The sequence below is a fragment of the Nicotiana tomentosiformis genome, chromosome 9 (genome assembly GCF_000390325.3).
Source record: "Nicotiana tomentosiformis chromosome 9, ASM39032v3, whole genome shotgun sequence".
Classification (NCBI taxonomy): domain Eukaryota; kingdom Viridiplantae; phylum Streptophyta; class Magnoliopsida; order Solanales; family Solanaceae; genus Nicotiana; species Nicotiana tomentosiformis.
In genome coordinates this window covers 4101279-4115383 of record NC_090820.1, presented here as the reverse complement: position 1 = coordinate 4115383, position 14105 = coordinate 4101279, and positions in this window count along the sequence as shown.

Sequence of the window (14105 nt, the reverse complement as noted above, 5' to 3'; positions counted from 1 at the left end):
CAAAGCTCTAGATTCTGCAAAAGCAATGTCCTTGGCGATTAAAGGGGTGTCGGAGAAGCCAAGCGCGCTCAACGTGAAGCCTTCTGTATTGGTTGTGAAAGGGCCTCCGGTTGATGTTGAAGCGAACCAGGAGAGGCAAAAGGTGGTCGTGCCAGGGGCCCCGGGCAAGCCTGTCATAATCGTGGAAGGGGCTCGTGTTACCCCCGTTATTATTAAGCCAGTGACCCAGTTGCCAATGGTTGACACAAAGGCCGTCCCGTGGAATTACAAACAGGTGATAGTAACGTACAAAGGGAAAGAAGTAGAGGAAGAAGTCAATGGAACCGGAGGGCTGACTCGTTCCAGGAGATGTTTTACCCTAGAAGAACTGAGGAAAGCCAAGCCATCCAAGGACGGCCACATCCCAGTAAAAAGCCGGTCACTGAAGAAGAGGCTGAGGAATTCCTGAAAAAGATGAAAATGCAAGACTATTCCATTGTAGAACAGTTGAGGAAAACACCAGCTCAGATCTCTCTTCTGTCGTTGCTGATACATTCCGATGAACACCGCAAAGCCGTGATGAAGATTTTGAACGAGGCTCATGTTCCTGATAAGATCACGGTGAACCACTTGGAAAAGATTACTAACAAGATTTTCGAAGCAAACAGGATCACTTTCTCGGATGATGAACTCCCTATAGAGGGTACAGAACACAATCGAGCTCTTTATCTCACAGTGAAGTGCGAGGATTTTGCTGTCTCAAGGGTACTGGTGGATAACGGTTCTAGTGCGAATATTTGCCCTCTGTCCACTTTGCAAAATTTGAAGATTGGCACCGAAAGGATCCACATTAATAATGTATGCGTTCGAGGCTTCGATGGAGGAGGGAAAGATTCTGTCGGTGATATAATGCTAAATTTGTCAATAGGGCCGGTTGAGTTCACTATGGAGTTCCAAGTGCTAGATGTGGCTGCCTCTTATAACTTGTTGTTGGGCAGGCCCTGGATCCATGCTGCCAAGGCAATCCCGTCTTCTCTGCATCAAATGGTAAAGTTCGAATGGGACAGACATGAAATAGTTGTGCACGGTGATGAGAACTTATCTGCTTACAATGACACAATCGTTCCATTTATTGAAGTTGAAGATGATAAAGGGCCTTAGGGTTACCAAATGTTCGAAACAGTGTCAGTCGGGAAAATTCCCGAAAGAGAATGCATCCTAGGTCCGAAGATACCATCCGCGTCTGTCATGGTAGCAAATGAAATGTTGAAGAATGGTTTTCTGCCGGGCAAAGGTCTGGGTTCATCTCTGCAGGGTATTGTGCATCCGTTGTGTCCACGTGAAAATTTTGATACATTTGGTTTGGGATTCACACTCACAGGGAAGGACGTGAAAAAGGCTAAAAGTTTGAAAGGAAAGGCATGGTCACTTCCTAAACCTGTTCCACATATCTCCAAGTCTTTTGTCAAGCCAGGGGTCGCAAAACGCCCAATATCAGCGGTCCCAAAACCTGTGGTCGACTTTGATGAAGAGTTGATCAAGAGGTTCCAGAGTTTGTTTGATGAGGTTAATATGGTAGAAATCGGGGAAGGTTCCAGTAATGCCGATGTGCAGCTCGTTGGGCCAAATGTGAAGCTTAGCAATTGGAAAGCTACTCCTCTCCCCGCCCGAAAGGAGTTTTGGTAGTTTGCTTTGTTTTCCTTTCTGTTATCTGGGTTATTCCAGGGTTGTAATCCAGATTTTTTATTTTTTGCTTGTTTTGATGTACAAACCCTCCTATCCTTTTATTTTCAATGAAATACAATTTCCCGTTTTCCATTAATCCTGATAGCGTTTCATTTTTGTTTTTGCTTTTCTTTCTGTACAGTTCCTTTTATGCTGGTTTCAATGACATGACATGCATGAGGAATTTTCAGCCAAATCTTAAAAGCCAATCTAATTCTGAAATAACGATCCAAGAAGTAGAGGGTGATGATGAAACAGAATACGATGAAGAGGCGGCATTTGAGGAAGTCAGTAGAGAACTAAAACACTTCGAAGAAAAACCCAAGCCTAATTTGAATGAAACCGAAGCAATCAATTTAGGGGATCAAAATAATGTCAGAGAAACCAAGATAAGTGTGCATCCGGAACCGCAAATCAAGGAATAAATAATCAAAACACTATTTGCATACAAAGATGTCTTTGCATGGTCGTATGATGACATGCCGGGCTTGAGTACTGATTTGGTAGCTCATAAATTGCCAACCGACCCTACATTCCCTCCTGTCAAGCAAAAGTTAAGAAAGTTCAAGACAGATATGAGTGTGAAGATTAAAGAAGAAATCACAAAGCAACTGGAGGCAAAGGTCATTCGGGTCACTCAGTATCCCACTTGGTTAGCTAATGTGGTACCAGTACCAAAGAAGGATGGTAAGACGAGGGTGTGTGTTGATTATCGTGACCTCAACAAGGCAAGTCCAAAGGATAACTTTCCATTGCTGAATATCCACATTCTGATTGATAATTGTGCCAAGCACGAGATCGGGTCTTTCGTGGATTGTTATGCGGGATATCATCAGATCCTGATGGACGAGGAAGATGCAGAAAAGACAGCATTCATCACGCCATGGGGGACGTATTGCTACCGGGTAATGCCATTCGGTTTAAAGAATGCTGGGGCAACTTACATGAGGGCAATGACTACTATATTTCATGACATGATACACAAGGAAATTGAGTTTTATGTAGATGATGTGATCATAAAGTCAAAGAAGCAGTCCGACCATGTTGGGGATTTGAGAAAGTTTTTCCAAAGGCTCCGCAGGTACAACCTCAAGCTCAATCCGGCGAAATGTGCATTTGGTGTCCCGTCGGGGAAACTATTGGGATTCATAGTCAGTCGACGCGGCATCGAGTTGGATCCGTCAAAGATTAAGGCCATCCAAGAACTACCACCACCAAAGAATAAAACTGAGGTGATGAGCCTGCTCGGGAGGTTAAACTATATCAGCAGGTTTATTGCTCAACTCACGACGACTTGTGAGCCCATCTTTAAGTTACTAAAGAAGAATGTTGCGGTTAAGTGGACCGATGAGTGTCAGGAAGCATTTGATAAGATCAAGAATTACCTGCTGAACCCCCCTGTGTTGGTCCCGCCAGAACCTGGGAGACCTTTAATCCTCTATTTGACAGTCACGGATAATTCTTTTGGTTGTGTGTTGGGTCAACACCACATCACGGGCAAGAAAGAGCAAGCCATTTATTACCTCAGCAAGAAGTTCACTCCTTATGAGGTTAAGTATACTCTTCTTGAAAGGACATGTTGCGCCCTGACTTGGGTGGCGCAAAAGTTGAAGCATTATCTGTCATCCTACACTACTTACCTCATTTCTCGCATGGATCCTCTAAGGTATATCTTTCAGAAGCCTATGCCCACAGGGAGGTTGGCAAAGTGGCAGATTTTACTCACAGAATTTGACATCATCTATGTGACTCGAACCGCGATGAAAGCCCAAGCCCTAGCCGATCACTTGGCCAAGAATCCGGTGGATGAAGTATATGAGCCACTGAAGACTTATTTTCCTGATGAAGAAGTGATGTATGTTGACGGGGCTGATCATGATGAAAAGCCAGGTTGGAAACTCTTCTTTGATGGAGCTGCTAACATGAAAGGTGTCGGAATAGGGGCTGTACTCATTTCTGAAACAAGGCATCACTACCCTGTAACAGCTCGACTTCGATTTTATTGCACTAACAACATGGCTGAATATGAGGCATGCATTCTGGGTTTGAGGCTAGCTATAGATATGGGAGTTCAAGAAATATTGGTTTTGGGAGACTCAGATTTGTTGGTTCACCAGATTCAGGGAGAATGGGAGACCCGTGATTTGAAGCTCATACCGTATCGACAATGTCTGCATGATCTTTGTCAACGATTCAGGTCGGTAGAATTCAGGCATATTCCCAGGATTCATAATGAGATTGCCGACGCCTTGGCTACTCTGGCATCAATGTTACACCATCCGGATGAGATTTATGTCGACCCTCTGCAAATCCAAATCCATGATCAGCATGCCTATTGCAATGTGGTTGATGAGGAACTTGATGGTGAGCCTTGGTTCCACGATGTCAAGGAATACATCAAATCAGGGGTATATCCAGCACATGCCACAGACGATCAAAAGAGAACCATTCGACGTCTGGCTAATGGATTTTTCTTAAGTGGGGGAATATTGTACAAGAGAACTCCAGATCTAGGATTACTAAGGTGTATAGATGCTAAACAAGCCTCGACTATCATGGCCGAAGTGCATTCCGGGGTTTGCGGGCCACATATGAGTGGGTATGTCTTGGCGAAGAAGATTCTTCGAGCAGGTTATTATTGGCTCACCATGGAACGTGATTGCATCAGCTTTGTTCGCAAATGTCATCAATGCCAGGTGCACGGTGATTTGATTCATTCCCCGCCATCTGAGCTGCACACAATGTCGGCACCTTGGCCCTTTGTTGCTTGGGGCATGGATGTCATTGGACCGATTGAGCCGGCAGCGTCAAACGGACATAGGTTTATTCTGGTGGCCATTGATTACTTTACCAAATGGGTCGAAGCTGTAACTTTCAAGTCCGTGACCAAGAAGGCGGTGGTAGATTTTGTTCATTCAAACATCATTTGCCGGTTCGGAATTCCCAAGGTAATTATCACAGATAATGCTTCCAACCTCAACAGTCATTTGATGAAAGAGGTTTGTCAACAGTTCAAGATCATGCATCGAAACTCCACTCCGTATCGTCCTAAGGCAAACGGAGTTGTTGAGGCTGCTAACAAGAACATAAAGAAGATGCTTCGTAAGATGGTGCAAAGTTCTAAGCAATGGCATGAAAAGTTACCTTTTGCTTTACTGGGTTATCGCACTACTGTTCACACTTCAATAGGCGCAACTCCCTATTTGCTGGTATATGGAACCGAGGCAGTTATACTTGCGGAAGTTGAGATTCCATCCCTACAGATCGTTGTTGAAGCTGAAATTGATGATGATGAGTGGGTCAAAACCCGGCTAGAGCAATTGAGTTTGATTGATGAAAAAAGATTGGCGGCAGTATGCCATGGTCAACTGTATCAGAGAAGAATGGCAAGAGCATACAACAAGAAGGTGTGTCCCCGAAAATTTGAGGTGGGTCAGCTAGTATTGAAACGCATCCTTCCACATCAGGCTGAAGCTAAAGGCAAGTTCGCCCCAAACTGGAAGGGGCCGTTCATTGTGACAAAGGTGTTGCCCAATGGTGCTTTGTATTTAACAGACATAGAAGGTAAATGTGTGGATATGGCTATCAATTCTGATGCAATCAAGAGATATTATGTATGATTTCTTTGCTTATCTTCAATCGCATTTTGTACTAGACACGTTCAAAGTTGGAATGACGAAGGCATTTTATTCTGCTATCCCAAACACTTTTATCATTTGCTACCCCTTTTTGAGCCTTATTTTTTTTTTCAAACCCCTCTTTTGGAATCAGAAGCAGTGTTAGAAATATAAAAGAATAAAAAAAGAGAAAAAAAAAAAAAGAAGAAGAAGAAAAAAAAAAGGAGAAGGAAAAGAGAAAAGCAAAGAAAGAAAAAGAAAAGAAAGGAGAAAAAGAAAAGCAAAGTAACAAAAACAAAACTCTTATGTTTGAACTACGTTCGACCTGATTCCTTTTAAGGATACGTAGGCAGCCTTACATGGTTCGGTCCCATCAAAATATAAATCCAAAATTCCCCAGATTCGAAGAAACTGGGGCAGAAGTTTTAGTTTTGTAAAAAGATCTGATTCCAAAAGTTGTAATTTTGAACCCCTTCATCTTGAATTATTTTGAGCCCGCATGCTACCCTTTCTTTCTAATCCTGTCCAAAACCTACATTACAGTCTAAAGAAAGACCTTCTGATCGACTTTGAGGATGCCAAGTCAAGTGAGATGAAGGTATTATTTACATCGCGGGTAGCACCTTTGTTCATGGGCACAAGGAAAAGTGAATAAATGAGAGAGTCTTATTGGTGAAAACCCTCACGGGCACCATAAGGCGATGGTGAGCTGAGGAAGAGTTAAAATGAGAGAGTCTTATTGGTGAAAACCCTCACGGGCACCGTAAGGCGGCGGTGAGTTCAGAGATGGACAAATGAGAGAGGCTTGTTGGTGAAAACCCCTCGGGGCACTACAAGTCGAAAGAGGTTGGTAACTTTACGGAAAAGTTGGATCGTTGAAAGCCTGGGTTTTGAAGTATGAAGAAATGACATGAACAGAAATGTGATTAGTTGGATGGATTAGGCTGATCAATCCGAAATACGTGTCATGATCATTATAGCCAGCTGATTCATTCAGATAAGTCTCTTTTCAAATTTTCTTCAAATAGTCATCTCAGTTTTTCTTTTTTTATTTTTTATTCCTAATTCTCGAAGTCACTTCGCTTCGTTTCTTTTAAGTCTATTTTTCTAAGTCTCTGTCAAATTAGTTTTTTATGAAGCAAGCAAGAAAGGACTCCAAAGCTCATTACCGGCTTTTTATTTGCACCAAGCGAAATTTGGCCAGGCACATTCCAAGTGACATGGTTTAAAATGAGCAATGCGATGGTAAGTGAAGTTCAGGTGGTCAAGTGATTCGTGAATTTGTAGGAAATGCAAAGGTTCCACAGTTGTCAGAATGAAAGTGTCATACGACGAGTTGAGTGTAAGTGATTCAAGTTATTCAGAGTTTTTGTGTTCGAGGTCCGATTGAAAGGTCAAGCAATTCTTCGTAGCCCGAAGCAGCTAATCAGAATGATGCAGGATAGTGGCAGAAGCAGACACCTTCAGCAGGGATGCCACAAACTAACCGCCACAGTTTCAAACTGACAAAATTTTCTTTGTTTTAAGCAGGGGAAAGAAATCTTATTTGCTTTGCTAGGAATCCCCCATGAGGAAGGTATGCTCCAGATAAGTTCAGTCTTAAGTTTTCAAGGCCCTCCTGGATAATGGGATCTAATTTTAAGTTTCAGGACCCTCCTGGATAATGGGATGCAACTAACAATCAATGAATGTTCCTGGTACAAACTGGGGCAGAAAATTTTCTCTGTTTTGTCTGTGTTGTCATGATTGCAGGCGCCCACCTGGAGAACGAGGAAATTTATTTAAAGTTCTAAGTCATCAGGCGCCCACCTGGAGAATGAGGGAATTCATTTCTGTTTTAAGTAATCAGGCGCCCACCTGGAAAACGAGGGAATTCATTTCAGTTTTAAGTAATCAGGCGCCCACCTGGAAAACGAGGGAATTCATTTCAAGTTTTAAGACAACATCAGGCGCCCACCTGGAGAACGAGGGAATTTATTTAAAGTTTTAAAACATCAGGTGCCCACCTGGAGAACGAGGGAATTTATTTAAAGTTTTAAGTCATCAGGCACCCACCTGGAAAACGAGAAAATTCATTTCAGTTTTAAGTAATCAGGCGCCCACCTGAAAAATGAGGGAATCATTTTAAGTTTTAAGTCAACATCAGGCGCCCACCTGGAGAACGAGGGAATTTATTTAAAGTTTTAAAACATTAGGCGCCCACCTGGAGAACGAGGGAATTTATTTAAAGTTTTAAGTCATCAGGCACCCACCTGGAAAATGAGGAAATTCATTTCAGTTTTAAGTAATCAGGCGCCCACCTAGAAAATGAGGGAATTCATTTCAAGTTTAAGTCAACATCAAGCACCCACCTGGAAAACGAGGGAATTCATTTCAGTTTTAAGTCATCAGGCGCCCACCTGGAAAACGAGGGAATTCATTTCAAGTTTTATGTCAACACAGGTGCCCACCTGGATAACGAGGGAATTAATTTCAAGTTTTAAGTCAGCAGGCGCCCACCTGGAAAACGAGGGAATTTATTTCAAGTTTTTAAGTCAGCAGGCGCCCACCTGGAGAATGAGAGAATTTATTTTGAGTTTTAAGTCATCAGGCGCCCACCTGGAGAACGAGGGAAGTCGTTTAAGGATTTAATTCAAGTTAGAAGTAGCAGAAGCTCGCCTCAAGAATGCAAGCTGACAATCTGAGATGAGCAAAGGAAGAAGTCTCAATCCAGAATAAAAGAAAAAAAAAGAAGAAGAAAAAAAAGAAAAAAAGAAGGAGAAAGAACTAGCACCTGCAGTTAGCAAGCATCAAGGTTCAAGTCAAAAGTCCGCATGAAGAACCATTCAAGACTCAAGATCAAGCTTCAGAAGACTCATAGATAGGAATCTTGTAACTCGTAGCTGATAGGCTTAGTTAGTTTCTTTTTCATTTTGACTTTGGTGTAATAGGGAGCTCAGCAAGAAAGAGCAGCAGCAGCAGCAGCAACAGTGAAATCACAGCTTCTCGGTAGTTCCAGCTACCAAAACTTCCAGAACTACACTGACCTGATTCCTCCATAGCCGAGGATATGTAGGCAACCTCAGAAGCAAGGTTCGGTCAAACGATTTCAAAACGCTTCCATGGAGTATACAAACGGTCAAAAATCGCTCGTATTTGCTCAATGTATCTTTGCCCGAAAACTCTCCGTGTTTCCAAGCAAAGAGGGGCAGCTGTGAGCACGTGATTTTTGCCCGACTAAAATATTCCTATAGAAATTCACATATAGATTTTTCTTAATTGTTTTTAGTTTTATAGAATTTGTAGGAATTTTGGTTAAAAGCTGCTTGCATTTAGTTGCATATTTAACATGCTAAAATCATAAGAAAAACACCAAAATGTCTAAAGTATTTCGTGCATAACATTTTAGGTCTAGTTGCATTTAGGATTTAATTACATAAGTTAATTGCATTATTAAACAGAAAATCACAAAATATGGGTCATTTTTGTATTTTTAGCTTTTAATCGCAAATTAAGTAATTCTTCCTTCATTAGTCTAAATTAATTAATAGTAAAATAGATAACTAGGTTTATTCCTACAAATTAGATTGATTTAACACTTAATTTAGGTTTTTGATTAATTAATTTTATTTAAAATCAAGGAAAAAGAAAAAGAGAAGGAAATTCTGTTTGGGTTTAAATCTGGGCCAAAACAATTTGGCCCAAACACTCACCTGAATTCCGCCAAGCCCAACCCCTCACCCGATCCTGTCTCACAACTAAGTGCGAACGACGTCGTTTTGGATGGATTTATCTCGACCATTCAATCCATCGCCATCCAACGGATACAGTCCACTCTCACCCCCCCATATAAAAAGCCTATTATGCGTTTCCCCTCCCCCACAACCCTAAACCTAATTCCTAACCAAGCGGCGCCCACCCCCTTTTCTCTCCCTCCGTCGACCGAACTCACTTGAACTCAAGCGAGTTCACTCTCCCTCCAACTCACGCACGTGGTTCCTTCACCCTCCCTCCTTCATGTCACCCGTCCCGTAACGACCTCTGACAGAAAAATTCTTCTCTCCCTTAGGCTTCATGCGCTTTTGGTATTGAGAACAATCTCGGATAAATGGTGGTCGTAGGATCTGAGAGATTCAAGATCCTAGACCTCCATTTGTCCGATTTGGTTCACAAGAAAGAGAATCGGATTCTTGCAGATTTTTCGGACGGAAAGAGGAATTTTGGGCATGACTTGAAGAAAGAAAAAAGGTATGAAAATTTCGGGTATATATAGGGAGGTTAAGAGATTTCTGAGAGAGGTCATTTTTTTGGAATAAAAATTTCAGAGAAAAAAAATCGCAAAGGAAAGCTAGGGTTCTAAAAAACGTTTTTTTTCTTTTCAGTGGTTCATCTCCATTTTTTTTGATTTTCTGGTTTAGTTTCAGAACAAAAAAAATACAAAAAAAAAAAGAAAGAAGCATGTTCAGTGTTCGTCTATTCCATTTTATTTTAATTACTGTCTGAAAATTCGAAAAAAAAACATATTCCGTCCCTTCTTTTCCAATCTGGATTTTGAGTTGAAAACTGGAGTTCGATTGGAAAGTGGTTGAGTTCGCTGCTGCTCGAGAAGGTTTTGCTGAAGTTCTTGTTTGGACGTCATTTTCTTCATTGTAATTCTGCTTACCACGATAATCTATTGAAGTTGCTGTTCATTTAAGAGGTCACATTTTTAAACTCTATTCTTCTTCCGTTCTACGGATTCTGTGTCATGAATATTGGTATTATTTGCTTAATTTCTCTTATTTCTATATCTTGGCGTATATGACGATGTTTTAAATATTTTATTTTGAATTTTGAATGGATGAGTTTATTTTCAACAGTCATGCTGTAGATTTTGTCTTCTCTTATCGACATGTTTATGTTGTTTATTTAACTGGAAAAATCCAAATGAAGTCCTGAAAATCACTAAGGCTCGAAAACCAAAAGAAAACTGAGATTTCGGAGAGGATTTGGGGAGTAATTGATTGCTCAAATTTTGAACTCTTCCCTGGATTTATAAAAGGCTGTTGAATCTCGAATAATTGGCTGTTTGTTGTAATTCCGTACTGGAAATTGTTCCTTTTGCTTTGTTTGGCTAAGAGCTGAGCTCCTAATTCTAGTTACTGCTTCTCCTTCAAAGTTAGAGATTCATTTCTCTCATTTGTTTGTGTGGCCAAGTATCGCTTTTAACCGAATGATATAAACCTTTGATTTATTTGAATGAGAATAATGCAAACCTGTTCATACTTTGTGTTGTTTCAAATCTGCCAAATTGGTTAATATTCACCATGCTACCTCTTGTTTGGTTACTGTATTGAAACATAGTTGAATTGCAATTCAAGTTTACTACACTTGTTATGTTAGAAAAAATGATTTTAAAATCTGTTTGTTTTTCCATTGAGTAATGTGGTTTCAGAAGATGAGAATTGGGCGAAAACAGGTGGAGAATTGATCTGGACACCAATTGGATTGATTTCTTATAGTATGAACCGGTAACTCAAGTGTTTTATGAGTTTGATTCCGGTAGCCTGATTTCGTGTTGTTAGACTTGGGTTATTAATTAAGATGGTGTATGTTTATATTCCGTTTTAGAGGTTTTCTCTTGTGTTAGCTGATGTTGATTGAGAAATTACTCCAACAAATGTGCAATAGTCATCTTTAATTAGTAAAAAAGGCATTTGATCCTTTTCTGGATGGAAACTGTATCTAATGTCAAATTGTGAAACAAATGAAGAGATGCTGTCTGTGAATTTTTATGGACTCGTCTGTATGAGCCAGCAATTTTAACTTGAACTTTACATGCTCTTGCCTATCAAAAGTAAAAATTCCTTGTAATCCCAGACTCTAAGATTAAGCAATTTTGAACATCGTAGCTTGTTTTAGGCGCGATTAATAATAGAGCATCGTGACTATGGGTATGGTTCCCATGGCATAGTCATGATATGTAATCCCCAATTTGAGTGCGCGTTTCACGCGACTCGACCATAACTTCAAATAATAATAAAATTTAACATGCTGTAAATCGCGGGTGCATTTCAAGTGGCGCGGTTTGCGATGTGTACCAAAATGACAAGTGTACGACATCGTGACTTGTTCCAAAAATAATTTCATAAATAATTAAAAGCGGTTAAAAAGTAAAAATGCACAATAGGCTTTAAACATGTATTAAATCAGATAATTAGGCCGATTATTGATAGTTGAGCGACCGTGCTAAAATTACGGAATTCGGGAGTGCCTCACACCTTCTCCCGGGCTAACAAAATTCCTTATCCGGTCTTCTGTGTTCGCGGACCATAAATAGAGTCAAATTTCCTCGATTTGGGATTTAAAATAAACCGGTGACTTGGGACACCATAAATTATCCCAAGTGGCGACTCTGATTTAATAAATAATCCCATTTCGAATATTGTCACTTTAATTGGAAAAACTCTCTTATCCCCTAATACCTGCCTTTGGGAAAAAGGAGGTGTTAACATATCCCCTTCGCAAGATTTCAATCCTATTCCCAACCGTTGTGTAATCCTTTTCAGTTTTTCTCTAACTTCAAATACTTTTCTCTGCATATATAGATGTAGTGGGAAAAATATCAACGATATTATGAGGGGAACCTCAAAATCCAAATAATAGATAGGTCACAAAACACTATTAACAATTATCATCTAAAACCTGCCTTGGGAAGCTGAATTAGGACTTACCATGGCATGATAATTTAAGAACGTGACATGGTCTCCCTGCAAAAGTACAGCAAAGTGAACCCAGTAGAGTACTTGTTTAGTCTTCTTCCAGTATATTAATGTGAATTCCAAAAAGAATGACACATTTATATATTTGCTTAGTAAAATTATTTTTATAGTCATACAAATGTTATGATATGTTTAAGGTCACAAGTTTTAAAAGTTTTATACTCACACAATTGTTATAACATATTTAAAAGCACGCATTTCAGAAGACTCCCGTTTTTTTTTAAATTTTGTGCTGAGTCAAACTACGACAAAAAAATATCCTAATTACAATTGAGGATGAGATAGTAATCAAAATAGAATGGATGCAAAATACAAAAATTGTGTTTTTACTTTCATACGTTTACTAGTTCATGCCAGACCAGGAAGGACGAACTTTTATTATTATTGCAACAGGAGGAAAATAAAAAATTAAAGGTGCTAGTTAAGCAGGATAAAGCGCAAAATAAAAATATTAGCCTCTTCTATACAATGTGTGATTTATTTAAATTATAAAGTTTAATTAAGCCGATGATGTCTAAATGGTCTGGCATGAACTAGTAAACGTATGAAATCTTGTCAATGGGTTTTCAATTGAATTATGTTAAACTTCCCTTTCAACTTCTTAACTGTTCAAATCGCAATTAAATATAAAGAACAAACAATGTCACTCAAATGCAAGTTGCCGAAGGTGCACTTCATCCAAATAAACTGTTACTGAGGTGAACCTAGTAAGCAAAAAGAAAAAACCAAAAACATCGGCAGCTGCAAATCTCAACTTTGCATCATCCAACTCCTTCTGTACTCCTCTAACAGGAATCCAAATAGACTGCATAAATAACAATATGTTGGTCTAACAAAAGATAGAAGTCATGTTTTATTGCTAAATTAAAACATGTTCAAATTTATCATTTATTGCTTCATTTATTGATTAATACACAGTGAAGAAGAGAGTAAAAGAACGAAAGGTGATGCCTTGTCATATTTATTCATTATGTTTATCCGTTTTCATTGGTTGACGATGTATTTGCATGTCTTATGTAGTCATTCAGGTTGTAGTTATCGTATCTTGTTCCCCCTCTCGCATGTCCCCTCCCAATCCTACATATTAAATCTTTATTTGTTACTATATTGCACATATATCTACATTTGTACAGGTTAAATTACGTGAGTGTCCTGTCATAGCCTCGTCACTACTTCGTCGGGATTAGGCTCGGCACTTACGGAGTACATTGGGTCGGTTGTACTCATACTATACTCTGCACTTCTTGTGCAGATTTTGATACTGGTCCCAGCTATACGTGAGACATATCAGCTCGGATTATCACATTTGGAGACTCGAGGTAGATTTGCTGGCGTTCGCAGACCTTAAAGTCCCCTTCCTCTTTCCCCATTTACTGTTCATTTCACTCGAAATAGTTGTATTTATTTCAAACTCTGTTTGTAGAACTTCTAGACTTGTGACTCTAGTTCTAGGATTGTACTTAGATATTTTTGGTTATTTTACCTTTTCACAGATCATTCTAGTTTTATTTGAGTTTAAATGAGTTTTAATTACTTGAATTTTTAAAAATGGCATACAATTTACTCTAACGCTGGCTTGCCTAGCAAGTGAAATGTTATGCGCCACCACAGTCCCGAAGGTAGAAATTCCGGGTCGTGACAGAAAATCTATATATGTTTTTATATATATATACATTATATATGTTATATACAAAAATTATACAAATTTTATATACTTTTTCGGTTATCAAATGTAAATAGTTAAAAGTTATAATATCCCTATATTGTGCTAACTATTGTACCTGTAATTTTGGCCTTTATGGGTATTGTTGTGTCTAAAGTTGGGCCTTTAGATTATACTCCTTCCGCTTCAATTTATATGAACTTATTTGACTGGTCATGATGTTTAAGAAAAAAAAAATTAAATTTGTAGTGTAAAATGAGGCACATATATGTTGGAATTTTAAGCTTGTGTAGCTTAAAGAGGTTGAATGAGAAATGGAGGGAAAATAAAATATTTGAATTTCCCTTGGCAAAGGGACATTGTCCCATATCGGAGGAAGAA